Source organism: Stegodyphus dumicola, chromosome 2, assembly GCF_044657685.1.
Source record: "Stegodyphus dumicola isolate Sdum_Otavi_A_Nest chromosome 2, ASM4465768v1".
In the NCBI taxonomy this organism is placed as follows: domain Eukaryota; kingdom Metazoa; phylum Arthropoda; class Arachnida; order Araneae; family Eresidae; genus Stegodyphus; species Stegodyphus dumicola.
In genome coordinates, this window is record NC_140769.1 from 61499748 (window position 1) to 61521400 (window position 21653).

Below are 21653 nucleotides of genomic sequence, written 5' to 3' on the forward strand. Positions count from 1 at the left end.
CAGATGTGTACTCTCAGTTACTTAGTAACTTCCAGTAATCAGTCAAATACATACTATTTTCCACAAACGTTTCTTTCCTTTTATCTCCTCGGCCATTAAATTTGAAACATCGTGCCACATAATCGCTTTTACATATCTTGTATGACTGATAAAACTGAATCTTAAAGAAAAGCAAACTTATAGTTTGCGTATTTCGTTGCAAGGAATTTTCTATAATTCCTATTGGACCATTCGAATAATAATGCCTTTTTTTTAATTGAACTGAAAGCTGAAGGGTGACGGCATAAATAATCTGAAATTAGTAATTTTACCTTGTTTTTATTCTTATTGCAACTTTTGAAGAGTGCAGTTAGATTTAGCAGTTATTTTTTCGAAGCTTAAATAGAAATGATAAAGGTGCACATTAAACGTAGTTTGTTCTGTTGAGTTCAATTAAATAATTATTAATAGGAATATTAATTCAATATATGTGGATCGGGCAATAAGCGGGAACTACAAAAAAATTAAGAACAATCTAAACACACTTCATAAAACGTAGACCAACTTAAAATGAAAGAACTTTGAAACTGTAAACAATATATGTAAGTTAACACTTTTATAACATAATATATAGTATAAACAATGTATGTAAGTTAACATTTTTATAACATTTCTAAATGTGTTTGCACTAATGAATTTTTTAATCAACGTTCGAGATGAATTATATCATTTCGCCAATTATTTTCGTAATGATTTCTGAGTTTAAATAGATGTTGTACTAGATATATCTTTCGAACCCAAGCAATTAGAGTTTTGAACTTTACTTTAATTACCGTATTTGACGGCATATAAGACGCACTGGCATATAAGACGCACCCTTATTTAGAAGGCCACACACATGTAGATGTAGAAAAGGTTATATGTGTCTAGACCGTTATCCGGGCTAAAAATAGCATTCAGTATTGAAAGTTAACCTGTGTCCTTCACGTATAAGACGCAGGTAACTTTTTTGAGACCAAATTTAGGGAAAAAATTGCGTCTTATATGCCGTCAAATACGGTACGTGATTTTACTATAGAAGCTTTTAACTTCCTTGTGTCCTACGCAGCTATTTTATACATTTTCCATAACCGGCTTTAAATCGTACTCTTTCGATTTAGGTTATAATGTTTAGTTTAGCCAATAGGCAATTTTTTTCTTAATTCACGTATATATTTTACATTTCTTCCGACATTCTTTACCAGATTGCAAATTAGTTTGAGTTTAAATATCTAGAAGTTAAGACGTGTGGCTAGTGGAGAGGGACATTCAAAAATGCGGCTAGGATAACGTGGTGATATGCGGTCGGTATAGGATGACACCCTTCTCCCACCTAGCTAACCTGTGGATTTAGAGCAAGAGTTTTGTATCTGAAAAAGTGCAAGATCAAAATTTCTAATTAGCTAGATTTCAGCCATTGAGTAATTTGAAAAACAGTTATAAATTGCGATTATTTAATTATTTTAATTATTAAAACCCTACAAGTTAAGGTCATTAGTATTTATTACATTTTTATTATTCTGTAAGATATCGTTTTAAGAAAACCTTCAATTAAGATTGACTATGTCAATGACTTCTTTTTATTTGTGAAGACGATAATTAATCGAATTAAGGAGGAAAAAACAAGGGCAGTTATTTCGGTCTTTAGATTAAGACTTATGAGACGAAACATAAGTCAGAATCAGTTGAACAAGAATTGAAATGCATCGAAAGGAAAAGGATCTCCCAAAAATTACTGTTAAAATGTTGCTGAAGTAATTGATTCTGAGTACTTCTGTTCTCTGTCGACCAAAAACACAAAATATTGCTTTGGAGCAATACAAAAATAAGTGCAAAGCCATCAGACCTCTGAAATTTGAAAAAAAAAAAAAAATAATAAAATACCATTGATTGAAATAAAGAAAAAATATGTAAAATTTGAATGCCATTTTATTAAATATTATTTGAGAGAAAGCATATAGTTATTTAAAATTTAATGCTATTGGTATATTCTTAAAAACTAGGTAAGTAAACTAAGTTATAAAATTTTAACAGAATAGATACTGTGCAGCATTTAGGTTAAGCAAGAGATAATTTTATTTAATTATTATAAATAAACTTTATTTAATTAAAAAATAACTGAATAAAACATTCTGTTAAATGAACTTCTTAAGATAACGGAAAAGTTTACAGTTAATTAAAAAAACTATGTAATTTTTCAGTAAACTTTCTTAGATGTATTCAGTTAATATCTGCATTGTGCTACTATGAAAATAATTCTCCATTTTAGAAAAAAAAAAAAAAAAAAAGATGTATATTTTATTTTTAGAATATATTTTATGTAAACTTTATTTCATATTAAAATATTTCTTTTGGATTAGAATTTATTATGAACTTTACAATAATTCGTGACGTTTTTCTTTGTAAAAGCCACTTACTGCATGTTAAAGAATTTTAATTAATCCATAATACTTAAAACTCCTTTTAATTTCTTTGAGTACTTCAAGTGCCAAATGAAAATAAAATTTTCACTATCCTTGATTACAATATTCCTTTGCTCAAATTAATAAAAAAAATTCCAAAAAACAAATAATGATTAATAGAAAAATCAATTCTTTTCGTTGTTCATGATTTTTGCTTCGAATAATACGGAAAGTTTCATAATCTTGACTCTGTAAGCAAATATTTTGTTATATTATAAAGTGTGTTTTTTACGAGTCAAAATGTGAAGTAATTTAGAACTGCAATACCATATTCATAACATTATTTCAATTACCAGGCTTCACGCAAACTAAATAATTTGATTCATTATTCATTCCATTCTAAGTAGAATCAGGTTTACTATTTATTTATTTATATTTATGCAAATTTTACGTTAAGTGACTTTTATTTATATTTATTTATATTTATGCAATTTTTGAGTTAAATAACTTTGCGTTTTAATCAATAATATAATAAATAAAACAGAACAATATGTATATTTTTAAGAACTTATTAAGCTTATTTAGACAAATATCTATTGCATGTAGACCAGCTTGAATTTTCAATAAATCAGAAACCTAAAATACATTCATGTCCATAAATTAAGGATAATTCGGAGTCACGCGGAAATCGAACTCTAAAATAAATATATCACCTGTAAAATCACTACACACATCTTCAAGAATCATATGTATATTTCAGGAAGTAACCAGATGACACCGATGGTACGTCACAATGACGAGAGTGTAAGAGAGTAATATATAAGGAATACAGGCAAAGACGTAAAATTGTTCGCAGGTTCTTTATAAGCATTTCAGTGCAATAACCGAATAGTTATAACACTTGGATGATTTTTTAAGTCGTCGAATTATCGGCCGTCTGGAATGTGGGCGTACCCGACTGGAAGTATCAGACGAATTTGGAATTACACAGAGTGTCATCTCCAGGCTTTGGCAACGATTCCAAGATGATGGTAATGTGAGTAGACGTTACAGCACAGGTTGCCCCAGAGTTGCAACGTTAAATGAGGACCGGTATTTAGCAGTTACTGCCAAAAGAAACAGGCGGAGCACAGCCTCGGACCTGTCTCGTCAGCTCTCTTCAGCCACTGGTATGACAATTTCAAGGCAGAACGTGTACAGACGCTTAGGGCAGATTGGTTTATATGCTCGTAGACCTGTCCGATGCGTTCCACTAACTGCAACTCACTGTCGCCTGTGGTTAGACTGGAGTAGAGAGTATGTATTGTGGACACCGCAACAATGGGCTTGTGAGATAATTTACGACGAGTCCAGGTTTAGCTTGCAGTCTGATTCTCGCCAGAATTTCATATGGAGAGATCCAGGTACCCGTTACCACCGAGAAAACATCATTGAACGACACCGTTACGGTTTCGTTTACGGTTATCGTTTGGGGTGGAATTATTATGGGTTCCAGAACTGACCTGCATGTTCAAACTGGAACCATGACAAGCCAAATCTAGCGGGACGTCTTTCTGGAACAACATGTACGTTTGTTTGGGGGCGCCATGGGTGCACAATTTGTGTTTATGGATGACAACGCCCGTCCTCACCGTGCAAACATCGTAAGTGAATGCCTTCAGTCGGAGGATATCACACGTTTGGACCGGCCAGCATTCTCACCGGACTTGAATCGAGTAGAGCACGTGTTGGACATGCTTGGCCGACGAGTTGCAGCCCGTCAACCTCCTCCTACATGTCTACCGGAAGTTCGGAGAGCATTGCTTTTTGAGTGGTGTAATATCCCCCAATATCAGATCGATAATTTGATAATCAGCATGCCTAAGCGGACTGTATTGCATCGTCTGGGAGACATACAATGTATTAACAATCATACTAACCATGTAAGTTTTTTTGTAATTTGCTCCAGGGAGAAAAAATCGCTAATTTTTTAATAATATCAAACACATAGCATCTTTTTTTGCTCTTTACCTTTTGTTTAATAAATAAGCTTTAAAAATATTTGTTTTGCTTCTAACTCTTCCTTTGCCTGATTTTGCATTATCCTTAATTTATGGACATGAGTGTAAGTTATTCTGCATTCCCATTCTGCTCCAAATATCGCTAAAGTAAAATTCGTAATTTCAAAGGATCACAGAGGTGCTCATGCTGGCAAAATATCTTAGTATTTGATACTTAATAAGTTTCAGCCAGCCACGAAACCCTTACAACAAAACTGTCCGGGAATTCTAAATGTTTCTCTTTTCTTTAATTTCAATAGCCATTTGCAATATAAAGTCGTTGTTTCGTCAAGAATATACTCAAAAACTGTATTGCTCTAAAATAAAAAATATGAAGGCCTTCAGATTTTTTTTTTCGTATTACGCTGAAAGGGGCTTTTTTTTAACGTTTTGTGTGCTGCATTTATTCGCACTTAAATCATCAAACTCAACAGCAATGTCACAAAATAATTTCTTGCCTATCTTTAGAATATTAAGAATATAAGCATATCTTTAGAATTTCCGATACACAGTTTTGCGCGTTGGAGATAAAAATGCTTTTTTTTTTTTTTCGCACAACGCTGCCATTGCTCGCTTTGCAGTCGTTGAGTTTGTTAATCAAAAATTTTTTATAGATTTACAAAATATGAAATTGATAATAAAAGAAATTTCAAATTCGGGCTACCAGATGCTCATATTTGAGTGGAGGACTACGTTATTCAGAATTTGATCTCTTTATGTACCGTCGTTTTTTTTACAATGCAAGAAACATACATACATTTATGCAGATTCTTCATTATTTAATTTATTTAAATGTAGTGTAAGGCTGTAATATTTGGTGGCAATAATTTGAAAAATGAAACGCGGTTAAAACGAAATAATAATAGTCCTTCTTCTGGACAAATTGCCACTTTGGGCTTAAAACTCTGTTTTATGTTCTTCGGGAAGTTACTTCGGTTAACGTAGATGCTAAAAAAACCATTTTATGTTGCTTTTGACTTAAACCTAAAAGCTTGGGACTTCAAAACCTACACCATGCACCACTTCTGCTAATGTAACAAATTCTCATTACTAGCTATACGCCTATTGCTTTTATTTACAATGATACTCATTTTAAGCTACGCCAAGTGCTACTTTTTTAAAAATAAATTAAATGAATGTCGGAAAATTTTTAATTTTTAATAGGAAATTATACCATTCTATATAAACTATTAATTCCCTGTCATAAAATTTAAAATCCTACAGCCACATTCTTTTATTTAATTTTATCGCTTTATTTATTTTATCTTGCCTGCCTCTGGCTGTATTCATGCGGAATGTTTTATACATATATCTCTAGAAAGTTCAATATATTAAAAATATTTAATTACTGAGAAAACTTTTTATTGGCATTCAAATTATTATCGTCATACATCTAATTTTAGAAACTCACAGAAGGAAAAAATATTGAATTGAAAGCATAAAATATATCATCGAAAATTTTTACTAACTTTAAAACAGAAATCAAACCGAACTTAAGCCTTAATTTCTAAACGGATGTTAAATTGAAAGGAAAGCACGTTAATGTAAAATTTAAAATTAGACAAAAACTACAGCCTTAGTTTTGCGTATATTTGGAATAACACTCTACCTATTAAACAGGTTCCGCTTCTTCAGCAGAATTTATATACTATGTATCTATATACAGAAAACAAGCGAGGGGAACAAAATGAACATGGGTTAGCATTAATATGCTGGCAGAAATAGTAATAAAATGTGAAAATCTACGATTTTAGAAGTATAGAATTCTAAAAGCGTTAGGAAGAGCGGGATTAGATTTAATTGAAATAAAGATAAAAATGTTGTAAATGTAAAATGCTTGAAATGGTTGTGAAATGTAATTCACCATCTGCAGAAACGTTATGGATAATTTTCACAAAACCCAAATCAAAATTAGATTTACGTTTCCAGCCATGATTACGTATCGATGGTTTGTTTATTTTTCTTTTGGGACCTAAAATTGGCGTTGTTAGATGCGATTTTTCTTTTTTAGTTTGGTCGACGTATCCGAAACTCCACTGATAGGTTATGCTACAGATTCCACAACAATTAAAGTTAGAAGTGGAAACCTGTGTATCTAAATACGAATTTTACTTGTAGATGAGAAAATGGCCTGGCTCGGAATGGAATGACGATAAGTTATAATTGTTATTTGTAACATCATAGTGTAATATTTAATTGTGACGAAGTCACATTGAAGTTTAACTGTTTACAACGTAATGGCAGTATCTAAGAGTTTGCATCAGATTCCATTGGCGACAGGTTTTTTTCGCCAACTTCTGCTGTAAGCAGAGGAAAGGATTGCACCAGACAACTAGCCAGTTAACTTTTGTTTGCCTGTGTAACTGAAGGTCTTATGACACTGGAATGTTTTCATTGGCTGCAAAACTTAACTGTCAGTATAACTGTGGAACTTTATGAAAGGCGGAAATTTTGTGCATCTCGTGAGATTATGAAGCTGCAGATGGAAATGGTGTATGAAGAAAAGCAGTGAGTGTGTGGTGAAATCGAGCCATTTTTGGAGTTCTCGTGCAAGCTTTCTTGTCTCCCTGTATGTAACAGTATGAACGGAGTGAGCATTTTTTTTCGGGGCGGGGTGATTTGTAGTCTAAATTTCTGCCGAACTCTTTCTTCTCGGACTTGGTTTCTCGCCCGGCAACCGATTTGATTCCCGATGAAGAGAACCTACATGTTATTAATCTGCATTTGATACAACTCTTTCGAAGGGCTTCGTGGAAGTCTTGATCTTCTTATTCTCTGAATGAGGCCTCATATCGCCATGTGGCATAACAGAATTGTGAAAATAATAAATTTCGATCTTCTAAACTGGGATCTGTGAATAAAGAAAGTGAGCATCTGACGAACAGGTTTCACGTGTTTTCATTCTCTCGTCACAGTGGGCTATAGATCTGAAGCTTATCCTGGAGTAAGTTATCATTATACACATCATTATCTCAACAAGGGACAAATACCCTTCTTGCCTCACCCAACCAACGAACCTTACAACAGTAATGACAAAACGATAATATTAGATAAGTTTGTTTTATCAATGACTATGGTAGAAAATCCTTTGAAAACCGATTTCAAAATAATGGAGTTCAAGAGTAAGAAAAGATTCTGAAGAATAAACTTTGAGAATGAGGTATACGTAAGAATTAAAGGAAGACATTTTGTTCTCAGCAGTGTGACATGATTTAGCGTGGGAAGGCTACCAAACCGAAAAATGTTTAAGGTAAATAACAATACAAAATTCTCTTAATACAATAATTTCCTGACATTTGCATGCATTATTTTGATCAAATTATTTGAAGAATAACTTTTTGGCTCCAGATTCGCTACGCAGAAGACATATTCGCCACTTCTGATGGTAATAAATAATTTTATCTGTTATGAATTCGACTGATCCAGTTATGCAATTTGCCTTTGAAATTGAATCTGAAAATATCCTTCCTGCCCTAGATTTCCTATAAAAACGCAATAAACTTAGGTTTAGCACTTATAATTTAGTGTAAGTTTTTTCGCCGCGTTTGCCTCTCCATGTTAAATCACGTTCTTGTTGCCTTGTCCATGCAATTCATGAAAAAATTATTGTCAAAGCCTCAAGGAGGTAGTACTTCTATTTCCACTTCAATTTTGAGGGACAGCACTCCCGGCGGGTGTATTTTTCCTACCTCCATTCCCAAGCCACTTGAGAGGACTTTTCGCTCGCCACGTATTTAACCCGCGAGCACACGCGGCGGGTATGTCATACCCATGTGCATTTTTCGTTTTGTATATTTCTCGCCCATTCTTTCATAAAAGGATGAAACTTGGTGTAGCTGAGTTCAAGGTGACATACTTAAATGGGGGAAATTCCTGAGGTGGCAAGTGCAACGGTTTTTTAGGACCAGCATTGTTCGGGCATGTCATACCCGCGCGTGTACTGGCGTTTCTCAGTGAGTCACTTTGCAACTTCTCGTTTTCAAGCTTTTAGTATAAGTTTTTCTTGAGTTGTAAGCATGGAGCCGTATATTCCTTACGATGAAGAGATGAAAAGATTGAGAAATCTCCTTGAAACAGTTTTTTCTGATGAGGATTCATTTAGTGAAGAAGAGGAAGATGTTGATGATGAAGAATATAATTAGTAATCATGATTCATCCATATAGAGTAGTGATTCAGATACAGAAACAGAAAATGAAACTCTGGAATGTAGCAATGAGTTTTTTGATGGAAAAAATGGAGTAAAATGGAACACAAATTCCGGACTAATGTTAGAATTGGGGGCAAAAATATTATAACTAAACTCCCTGGAAATACAAAGTATTCTAAAGACGTCTCAACACCTCTAGAGTCCTTGTCATTGCTTATCGATGAAGATATTTCAAAACACATAGTTGATAATACAAATATTTATATTGATTCAATACGAGAAAATTTAACTCGTGAACGGGATGAGTACTTTTCTCAAAGCCTTAGGGATGCAGCTAATAGAAAATTTTGAAAATGAACGACGACGAGCATCTGTGGTTCCTGATTCTGGACGAACTCTGACCACCGATGAACATGTTTAACAATGGATCGCCCTCCAAAAAACCTGAAATGACTTACAAGAGGTGTACAGAGTGCTCCAAGAAAAACGATAGAAAGACTAGATTCATTTGTGAAAATTGTAGCAAAAGTATATATATGGAACATATGACCCCATTTTGTAAACAATGTTAAAAAAATTATAATAATTTTTCCTCTCCTTATTGTTTCCTATTTTATCTAAAATGAAGTATTAATTTGGTTTTACATTTTAATTTCTTTTAAAAAAACGATTAATTTCTTTCGGCAAATTTTTATTTACAATATTTTTATTCGGGTATGACATACTCGGCGCGTGTTCTCGTGTTCGTCGGATGGGTGCGTGTGCTCGCGGGTTAAAGCGCCACTCATGCCACAAAGACAATATTATTTACAAGCACCCATGCACCTTCTGCGGGATTCAAACCTGAGCTCTTCGGTACCACAGTTACCGTCTGGGCGAGGATAAATTTCATCATATTGCTTGCTAAAAATTACTTCTCTTTGCTCATAAGTTAGTCGTGCTCCCAAAGTTTGCTCTTCAGAAGCTTTGCTCTCTTCTGAATTCAACTACTTGAAATTGGTTGTATTGTAAGTGATTTCTCCCATGGTTATTGATACAAACCTTACCGCCATTCCATTTCATACTTGTATCAGTTATAAAATTACACGGAATATTCAGAACTTCACCTCCCAAGTCATTTGCTCACCTATCAGTAAAATTTGTTATTGCATTCTTAAAGATTTCATCTCTGGCTTTAAATCTCGGGGAATGTATAGCATGTTTTGTCAGTGTGGTTTCAAGATATATCAGCCAAATTAACACAGCATTGAAATTTCGCGGAGAAGAACATGAATTTTATCTTCGAAAAAGAGAAATAAACGAATCTTCGATCGATAATAATACTTGTAAACTAGAACACAATTTTGAAGCTGCTTTTATGAAAATTATTCATAAAATTTCTTCAGTTAGAGAATTGTATTTTAATTTTTTTCCATCAATTACTTCTTCGCAATAAAAAAAAATACACTGACTCAAATGATTTCTTATCATTTCAGAAAAAAAATGAGGGAAGTCATAAAAGATAATTCTAACTAATATAATTTAGTGAACTTACGTGAATGCTTCGACAACGTAGATCTTGAGCTCTTTGTAACTATATGCATGACCTAAAAAAATACAATATAGGCTTAAAAAGAAATAATTTCAGTTAAGCATAACAAAAAGAAATTTTAATAAGCATATAGCATATTGGCTCAGCTATCATGCAGAAACGAATAGTTTTCTCAAATACGATAAAATAATTTTGTTAAAAAATTTTGAAAATAGAAAAATAATTTTGTTTGTATAAAATTCTTTTATTCGGGATTATTTAGGAATATGTTTTTATTTCCTTCTAAAATTTATAAATGTCGAAAGGATACTACATCACCATCACTTATTTTTATACCAATTAAACGAATAATATTGAAGATTTCAAGTTTCAACTTCGTATGAAGAGAAATATAATTATAATTTTATTTGCACATGGAAAAAATATTTAAACGTTTCATACTGAAACGTTACTGAACTTAACAAATTTCGTCACATCTTGGTCTAAAGCTATTTGAATATACGCATGCAGCAGTGGCCAAGTTGTTAAAACCGCCGAGTAGTAACTGCAAGGGGGATTTTCTCTGTTCCTTTTGAGTTGCATGAATACGAACCAGTTTCTTTTAAAAGCCCTCTACAAACCTATTGCAACATAGAATTATTATTTTAAATAATACAAGTCCTAAAATGATTATTAAGATTTATATACCATTCAAAAATGACCAGTTTTGCAGCTGTTTCTACAAATCGGCTGTATCCATATTTCGGTATATGTTTTCTCAAAACTAATAGCCCAATATTTTTTTATTATATAAACATCTGAATAGTGTTCCAAATATCTAAACATTGTTCTATTTTTTATATTGTAGAGTCATTAGGATTTTTTGGAAGCAGAAAGATGAAAAATATGCAACCGCATTCGCCGGGAATCGAACCACGGACCTCTGGAATACCGGCCCAGCGTGCTACCGTTACATCACGAAGGCACGCTAGGGAAGTGGGAGAAATACTTTATAATATCACTAATTACATAAATTTCTTCTTTCTTTCCTTCTGCTACTATGAAATATATAGGGATAAGCTTTAATATATCGCATTCAGTGATTTTTATTGGAATCCAAATGGTCAAAGGAATAAAACCGCCATAACCTGGTAATTTGATCTGAGTTTAAATTTAAGTTAACAAACTCGTTACACGGTTTTCTCCTTGTGCAAATTCACGAAGCTCAACCATGCAGCTAACCCGTTCGCCTAAGGTAGAACCCAGTAAGTTGAATAAAAGACAGTTCTTTTAGAAAGTCATCCTCAGAAGCATTCCTTTTTCATAAATTGTAGCCCTTGTGTGCTTTGCTATAACCCAATAACTTCAATCCAATCCATTGTTTAAATTCTTATGCGTTTCAAACACCTTTGTGCATTCCCTTAGTTTAGGCATTTTCGTACTGGCTGATATATATTAATGCACTGGAAGTCCATTGAAAGTCATTATTACGAACATTATTCTAAGTATTTGAATATTTCAGACACCCCAATATCAAAAAATAGAAATCAGAACTGTATATATATTTATTATATGTCTGAAATATAACTAATTCCAGAATTGCGATTTATGGTTCATACCAGTTGTTCAAAAAGAATTTCACGGCTAAATAGTTTTGCAGCTGTTTCTGACGCAATCTTGATCTGTATTTTAAGAAATAAATACTATCAGCTTCCGAGTATATTGAATTTGGTCACATAATTGAAAATGCACAAAACTAACATTCGCACATATCCCTTCTCTACAAAATATCCATTTAGAAAATCATTCAATACCATGCTAAAGAAAAGAAATAATATTGAAGATAAATTTGCCTACTATGAAAGCAGGTTTATAGAAAATATACGGCTTTTCAATAGGAAAAACTTTAGGCTCTAAAATGTTTCAAAATTATTAGAACTAAATTGTTTTCTAACCGATGAAAGAAAATTGAGGAAATAGTTAATATTATGACCAGTATAAACTTGAATGTCACCAGATAAAAAATGCTTAAATCGCAGCTTTTCTACAACCTGTAGCTTGAAATTCATATTTAGGTAATATTTGCCTGATGTAAAAGAAATTTGTCTTGAAAATCTTACATATTTAATTGTATTTGACCATATTTGTATAATTAGAAAGATCTAAGCAAGTAGATTTTCGAATGCAAATTTCTAAATAAACCTTGGATATACTTCTATTTAGAGTTTTTGACTAATTCAGTTACGTGGAAATTATGTTTTACAATGATATATTTTTTCATGGGTTTCTATAAATATTTTAGCTCTTTTGCATATTTACTAAGCAGAGTCTTTAAGCCAAATAGTGTAGTCTACGAGTTTAGCTTGTTTAATCCATTTCTTAAGCTTGAAGTCTTTCAAGAGACATTTTAAAGTACATTAATTTTTGAAATATCTTTGTTGTATACACATTTTTTAAAGTTTAGCTCATTCAAAATATTTTGTAAGAAATATTCAGATTTAGGCTTTTATTTGTGGATTTTTATTTCCTTGTTCATACAGTGAAAGTTCCATAGCTGAAATGTATTAGAGGTGTTGCACAAGATAAAATAATTTTTTTTCAACGGCGCCTGGGAACGTAAGCAAAAATCGTTAAGCAAACTGCCTCAACTCTTCACTGCCACCTTCAGCGCATTTGGACGGAAACCAGCTGAGAAAAGAAATGAAAAGGGACGTGTTGGAGAAAATTCAGTAGAAAGAAAGCGGGAGAAAGTTGTTGGACTTGTTTAAGGAAAGGAATGGTAATCACAAGGACCATCACTTAGCCAAGAAGCGAGCTGTCGCAACAATTAGATCTGACAGTTTTCCAGCTCTAAAGGAGAAGCTTGGTATGCCGAGATTTTTCTTGCTAGACTGTTTTCTTTTCCACGTTTGGGCACGAAAATAAAGTGCTGCTGTCTTCAGATTGTGGAATGTTTATCGCTTATGGATCGTGATTAACCTACCGGTTGACAAGTAATGGGTGGTTCTTTAACTTTCTTTTTTGTTGAAAAAGCTGAGCGTCATGACGAAGATAAGCTAGATCTGATGTTCTGTTTATGCTTCTTCTTATGCTCTGTTTATGTCTTTTATTGCTGCAACATACTATTAAAACATGAAAGTTTTACTTCGAGTTACATTACTAAGCAAAACATTACCTCCAACAAATGGAAATTTCCTTTAATTTAATAGTTTAGCTAATTAAAAGAATTGCAAGACTATGTGATCAGAAGAAATGGAAGACTTGTCGGAAAAGGCTGTTTTAAGTTCAAGGAAATGATACAGCAGTAGCTAATAATAATTCCGTTGGAAAAATCGAGACAACATTTTCTGTAAAAATACTAATGGCATAAATTCTGCTACGTCTGCTTTTGGATAAAATTTTTACAGATAAATATAGGAGGACTATTTGATCTTTTACAGGGGAGTATATAATGCAAGATGGTTATAGTAAATTCAGTAAAGAGAAGTTTGGTATTACATCCTTGCGCAATGTAAGAAATTTTAGAAGTAATAAAAATCTTGAGCACAAGAATTAAGTGCGAAATGACAAATATCTGAGCAGATCTTTCAGCATTAGTGCTTTCAGAATTGAACATTATCATTACCTTCAACTGCAACTCCCCGAATATCTGGTTTTAGTGGAATAAGGAGCTCGGTAACCAAAGGCAATAAAAGATCAAAATGATCTTATACTGAAAATGAACAATTTTCGATTTAAAGCTTCCATAAGATACCACTCATCAACGGCCGAGTGGAAGATCAATGAACTGATGACTATTGGTAGTTTAATAAGTATTTATATTTTAGGTTAAAGTAACACGCCGAACAACGATTAATTTAGAAGTCAAACAACAGGTTACATTGGTAAAGAGAGCCTTAAAATTTCGCGTTAAAGAATATAAGGCATATATTAGGAAAGAGGAAACACGGAAGTCATGTGTTGCCCAGCACTGTTGGTCCGAAAATCACACTTTCCATTCAAAAACATCTTCCATTGGTGAATTTGATTTTCTATAGGCATTTCACATTAAAAAAATCTTTCTGTTTTAGTTAACGACATTTATTCCAGTACATCTTTACCTTCAGCCTTTAAGGAAATTATGTTTTAGTTTACTTATTTCATCAATAGATGGCGCCAGTAGCTTAATTCCTGCCTAGCTATTCTTATTTTATCACCATATTTCGTTCATTTGCATTTTGGCAGCTGAAAAGGATGTTTCGGTAGTAAAAAATCATCTAAAGTAGTCCTGGAAAATTTGCATATATTACACTGACTTTTGTTGTGTGTAGTTGTGGTGTTGTGGTGACAATCCCTATTTAACTGGATACTTACAAGTATCAAATCCAAATTACATGTGCCCAATATTTGCTGGCTTGAAAACTGTCTATAGTACATTGCGTAGAAAGAGTAATAAAATGCTTCACTTACCCATTAACATGGCAAAAGGACTTCAGAGAACAACTTGTTCGCTCAAACTAGTTTTACTAAATTAAGCATTATCTGGATTAAATATATCAAATTGATAACATAGCATACAAAGACATAAGAATGTAAGAAAATAAGAACATGAAAACGGAAGAACACGAGAACGGCGCCGTCTAGAGCAGATCGAAAGCAAAAATTGATACCTTATTTCATCGTTCACTTTTCGTACTGGACATACTTCCACATTATGTAAACAGCAGGCAGATGTTGTTTTATACACCTTTATATTATTCTATTTTTACGCACATTCTTCTGGTCAGCACAAGGTAAAATCCACGAGGAGACGACGGATGAGAATAGCAGCAATTTCTCAATGCGAAACACACATTAACAATTATTTCAATACGGGTTAAATCAATCCAGCTGTAAAATAATTATGGTAGTTTCCAACATGACCTTTCAGGATAATTTGTGCAATTCTCAGGCTGTTCCGCTCAGTCTTTTTCATCCAAAAAGGCGATATCACTCCATGAGTTTGAGAAATCTGCAAGGTTTGCAACCCCTCGTACTCGTGCGAGCCGTGGTCAGCAAAAAAGGGACCCTGTTTGGCGGATATTTATATGCGCGTGTAGTTCTGCGATTGCGATTAATGTTACGATAGTGTCCATGCTGATGAGCTGCGTGGTGTGAGAAATTTCCATTCTCACAGTAGTATTTATATGTCAGTGAATGAGACATCTATAGGTATGTTTCATGGTTTTCTTTGTATCCAGCATAAATAAAAACCAATTCCGTTATAAATATTTTTTCCGTTTTGTCCGTTTGGGCTAGTTTATGTTTTCTTACTCAAATAAACGGAATAAACACTTCATAAGGTGCATTGAAAGGAAATTTCATGAACTGGTCTTAGAGGACCCTAATTGACGTTTTTTAAAATATATCTGAGTTCATGTGGTTTAGACAACACACGCGCTATATCCGATATCGCTTTATATCGAGGTGCATTCTAACCTGAATGCAATGCATTAAATTTTAACTTTTTAATTTTATTTATTTATTTATTTTTTGCAGAATAATAACGACAAGAGCCCCGAAATAGTAATGATACATATACAGTCAGAACTCAGCAGTGTTATACAAGAAGACGCTTCAAAGTGTAATTAGATTGATATGGCCAGCACGAATACTAAGCGGGTTCTAACTGAACGTGATTTTGAAAATGGCTGACGGTCGTTTGACAAGAAAATCAATATATTTCTTTCTCGGCTGGAAGAGCAAATTGAACAGGGAGAGTCCAGTATAAAAAAATATCCGATATCACTTCAATTTGCTATTCAAAGCGTAATTTTCTGTTCAGACATGGGTTATGAAAACCGATAGTTCATAAAAATAAACTATTCAGAAGTCTAATACTTAAAAAATTGTTGCATAATGAAATCTTGTAATAGTTTCTTTTCATAATTATAAATCGCTACCTCATTCAGTATGAGAATGAATAAATACGAAAACGTAAATTAAATAAGAGCGAAATAAAGTTCTTTACATCGATTTTCGTTGGGCAGTCTTGTTCAATTTAACATATCCCATAACCCTATGGATGTTAGCAGCTACATTATGGCGTTCCTGGATAGAATATGAGTTCGTATAACATAAATGAAAATTTAAAAAAAATAGACAGATATTTTTACATACTTTTAAATCGAATAATTTATTTGCAAATTTCTAAATTACGTAACAAAAGCGCAATGAAAGTTGAAGATGTTTAATACATAAAAACTTTTAGGATAATTCTCAATGAATTTATTGTTATTAAAATACAATTTAAATGTAGTTTGCTTATTTAATTTACTTATTTATTGTGTGGGGGTTTGAACTTTATCAAAATTTAATTTAATTTACCAATCGGAATTTTGCATATCAATAAGAGTATCTATCAATATGCACACATGCCTTTATTAAAATATAAACAGCTACTACTGAAATATAACAGAGCAGAAATGTTTTTATAGATTTATGAGGGTATTCGTTTTAAGTTTGTAGGGATTATTTTAATTTTCGAATAGTTGTTTTTAATTTTGAAACCCCTTTCTTTTAAATTCTTGTTTTCCATTTACAACTCTCTGCTAGAATTGGATTTCAGTATCGCGTTTTATGTAAATGAAGTAGCAGTATTTTAATGGAAAGTTCAGTAACTTTCGTAGAAGAGCTAATAAGTTATCAGTACAGCGTGTTCTGCCTTTGGACCCCGCCGTTGCTTTAAACGTTTAGATGCCTGTTGGCATTCGGCGGTGAGGTTTATTGCGAGACAACTCGGCTCGAGAGCGCGACTTACGACATATATATTAGATTTATATATAGCGTTGTTCAAACATAGGTATTTTGACACAAAATCGGACTTTTTCTGAAATAAAATACCAATTTGTTTTCAAATATTTTGATTCTACGACTCAAATTATGCCTAGATATTAAGTTTTGTAAAATTTGGTACGAAATTTACGGAGAAATTCACACATTTATCTTTTTTTTCAGTTTACGCCAAGAATAATTCACTTGGTGAACTTCTTAATATGTGGCAACCAATTTTCCTTTCCCTTACATTATGCCGAAGTGGAAAGAAAGGCACCTCGTTCCTATTTTTTCACATTGTGCGTGAGCGGAAAAAAGGTCACATCGTTTCTGCTTCCATATAATTTTAGCAAAGTGTGTAAACCACATTTGATGTTTTATCACTTTTAACAAGTATGCCAAATTTCAAAATGCGCCAATATATAAATTCACGTATATCTTCGTAAAATTTGGATAAAAACTGTAATATTTTGCAGGTATGCTTAGAAATACATCTACTTTAAGATGATGGTAAAACTTTTATAGATTATAATCCAAAATTCCTTTTGAAAAATTTATAAAAATTATTTAAAAATACAAATTTTAAAATAAAATCATAAAAAATGAGCGAATTTTATTTGGAATGAACCTAAATTTCGAAATGTGGAAGGAAGAAATCAAATAAGTTTAATAAAAAAAGATAGATTAATAAATATATACCAAACTCAATTAACATGGAGAAGCTAAAATTTTGAGAGCTATTTTCTTAAAAACTACTCGTGCGAATTTTACAAAACTTGGTAGTTTGGCTTAATTTGAGTCGTAGAATTGAAATATGGAAAAAGAAATAGTATGTTATTTCAGAATAAGTGCGATTTTGCGTCAAAATACCTATATTAGAACAATGCTATATATAAATCGAATACATATCCTAAGTCGCGCTTTCGAGACATGAAAAACGCAAGTTGAATTTCGTTAATCGGCCAAATAGAACGGGAGATATAGATCTGTCCCATTTTTTTCGCAGTGTACATCAATTACATAATGTATTGCAGTATATAAAAATACTTTTATTCATATATTTTGACATATTCGATGCTTATAGGTGGAAAAACTATATGCTTACTGAAAATTTCCTTTTATACGTCCTCAACCCCTCGGTAGTCGTTTATTGTACTGGCTCCGATCTGTACCTTGGCAGTCTTGACATCGGGGAATAAAATTACGAGTCTTGTGGTTCTCCGTAACCTATGCGTAGAAGCAGGTAATTCTGATTACGGTTGTCCGACTGGACAATTTGGAGTAAACCCTGTATAAGGCCCAGTGATGGGCCTCAGGCTTTCCGCGTAGTACAGACAGGACCATCTTGCCAACCAGTCAGATTTCTGGGTTTTCATTGTTCCCCACTTCTATGTTGTCTGGGGTGGTGATTTCAGTTGTCCAGTACAGCATTGGGAAGGAGAAAGTTTCTTTTCTATTGTTAGGGGCCTTGGGATGCTTGCATGATTGACATACTTCTTACCTCTCGAAGGGGATTTTTGACTGGCATCAAATACAGAGGCTTCTAAGCTGGGCCCAGTCCGTGTAGTGCTTGATACTATTAAGATAGCGAAACACGCACAGTTTACTTACTTACCCGTCTTCAGACCCTAGTCCATGTGTCTCATTTATTATTTCTGTACTGTATTGTTCTCGAGTTGTATTGTTCTGCTAGTGCCAAACGTACATACCAACAGAGCTCCCGTAGTAAATTCACAATTACTCGAAACTCTATTCCTGCCAAATCGAGGATTGGATATTATGCTACGTGTGTTTTTGAGGCAGCTAACTGTAATCAAAATAGTAATTTTATCAGTCTGATGTGTATTGAAAAGAAACTTTTTAACATAATGGTTAAAAGAACCTCTCGCTTTAAGCTTACATGCATCATAAAATATTAACATCTCGCAATTCGGAACAGAAGAGAAACATGTCGGAAGTTTCAAAGTGATTTTCATAACCAACGCTGCATGTGCAGCACATTTTTACGAAGAAAACCTAAATCGTCTTTCATTTGGAATTTGTAAACGCTAAGTAATTCAAGAAGGTTTTGGAATCAGGTGATGAACTAACTAATTGGATTACCTCCTTGATGCGTGTAGGAAGTTTGAACATATTCAGTTTGAAGATTAAATGGCTTAAAAACTTCGTGATAAACATTATTGCATTGAATTTATATTCTTTATTTGGTTTATATCCAGTTACGTAAATGGCACCTATTGAAAATTATCGCCTTTCTGTATATTGATTCATGGTATAGTGATTCTTACCAAAACTGCATTAACATGAAGGTAGAATGAAATTAAATGAAATGTTATCCATGATCAGATCAGCAGATTAGAAATAAATAGTAAATATGCTTGTATGAGCTTATCAGAGTCCCATAAGATGCCATATAAACGTATAAGCAAAGTGCTTTGTGAAGCCAGGCAACTAGTTTATCATTGTAAGAGAATTGGAAAGCTATTGTTAAATAGGAGTCACTTGACTCCGCCCATATTTTAGCAAAAGCAAAGTTTGTCAATTTATTTAAATTGACAAAATAGTAGAAAGATTAGAAAGTATTCATTATAATTAAAGGGGAAAGAAACAAGATCTTTTTACATATTTACATTAAATGCCTTATCGTAGTCATCCAAATTATTTCCTCCGATTAAGGTTTAATTAAGAATTTTCATTTCACTTTAGATGAGAAATTAAAAAAGAAGTAGTTAATACCAGCTTTCTTTAAAGATAGATAAATTTGGAATAATGGTGCTTTATTCTGTGAGAATTTTGAACAAGTTAGTGATCTCTTCTTGTAAGTATTCGGCACTATTGAAAATATTTCGGTTCTTGATCTCAAATAATTCAGAAGAACGAAACATGTATTCCAAACACATTAATCGACTTTTATGAAACTTTATTTCATTTTTACCCGATGAGTTCTGAATTAGGGTTTCAGAAAAGGCAGATTAATTATTTTTATTTTTATTATTTTTATAATTTTTATGTATTTTTCCTTTTTCGCATTTTTATTTTCCGGATTTATTCTAATGATGAATTCTTATATTAAATCTGATTTGTTTAGACACAATGTTAGACCTCTTATCCACGGTTGCGATTATTTACATTGTTGGGGCCTTGCTTTAATTTCAATTTAATATCAACTTTAGATGCTTTACGTTCAATTTACTTCAATTCAGCAGCTGTAGCGCAGGACTGGTTAAAATTTTTGTTTTTAATGTTTGGCATATTACTATGTTTCTCTTTGTATACACTGAACTATATATATGCTCTCTATATACATAAAGAAAGACATTTAAAACCACTTTTTCACAAAGAACTCAAACGAATTTCATAAAATTGTATAAAAGTAGAATAAGAATATTTTAAAATGTAAAAATTCAAATAAACAATCACAAAAACCAAAAAAAAAAAAAAGAATAAGAAAGAAGAGGAATTAAATCAACTTCGACATAACTTCGTCAGAAAAGAGGCATGTCAAACTTAATTACAGTTCCTCTTCCAAAACAAAATCCTTGCTTTTCCGTATGCAGAATTAGCTAATGAACTATTTGAATATATTTTTCATCTTAATATTTCACCCGAAAACTCTGGTCATCCTCAAAGAGAATGTAAATGACAAAAAAAAACAAAGTAAAATCATTAAAAATATCTTCCAATTTAAAAAAGATTTTTCTAATCTAAAAAGAATATTTAATAAGAATGAAAACTTTCCCTAAAATGTATCCTACAGTGAAAAAAGCTTTGAAATTTCAAGATAATCTTAACACAAAACATTGCGAGAACCTCTAATCAAACACCAGTGTGATTCCGTTAGAATATGAGATGCCAGGGGTTGCCAGTTTAACCTTTTGTGAAACTAAAAACCGTAGTTGAACTAGCCATCTTCGAAAAGGTGAATTAATGCTACAATGCAAAGAATTTTGAAATTCAAAGAAAATATTTCATTCAGAATCATGCTGATAATTTGAAAGGTGAATAAAACCGAAGAATTATTCCTAAGTGTAAAAATGTTTAACACTTCCACATTAAAATCCAAATTTAAATTACAGTTAAAATTTTGAAAAAAAATTATAATAAAAATTAGAATAAAGAAAAAAAAAATAGCCCACCAGCGGCAGAGCGGTAAAATTGCTGAACACTGGTAGTTCGGTCAGAGGTTTGAATCCCGCGAACGGGCTGGCTGCATGGGTGTTTTCGTGGTTTTCACCATGTGCAACGTGTGTACGAGCCAGTTACCCTTAGAAAGTGCTCACTGAAGGCATTCCTCCCCTTAGGCAGACTGCCCTCGAGGCTTTGCCGTAATTAAATAACTTAACCTAACCTAAGAATAAAGAAAAGCAGAAAAAAGCGAGAAAATTTTAATAAATGTACAAATTCCAAATACTTAAAAAATTGCAAGAAACGTAAATGGCGGTTAGTTTTAGTAATTTTAAACTACTAAAAATATATATTTCTATTAAAATTGCATTAAATTCACCATTAGGAAAACTCTGGACCAAAGGAGTTCAGAGTTTTCCTAATGGTGAATTCAATGCAATTAGAAAAAAAAATTAATAATATTATCACAGTTTCTTAAAAATTATTAACAATTTATAAAGTTAGCCTTAGGAAAATGCTAAGGAAATTAAGAAAAGGAAGTAAAGTACAAAAATATTAGAAAAGTAAAAAGGCTTCACGTCATGGGTTTATCGTGACGACTAAAAATAGTAGGCCTAAA

General features: G+C 32.6%; 1 protein-coding gene across 2 annotated transcripts in view; it reads right to left on the reverse strand.

Moving 5' to 3' along the window:
* Window positions 1-21653, reverse strand: part of Oamb (Octopamine receptor in mushroom bodies) — a 530847-nt gene that overhangs the window by 276163 nt on the left and 233031 nt on the right. For both annotated transcript variants that reach the window (XR_015039436.1, XM_085810703.1), the window contains exon 3: window positions 10142-10193. The gene's annotated coding sequence lies outside the window, so the exon portion shown is untranslated. The remainder of the gene's footprint in view (window positions 1-10141; window positions 10194-21653) is intronic.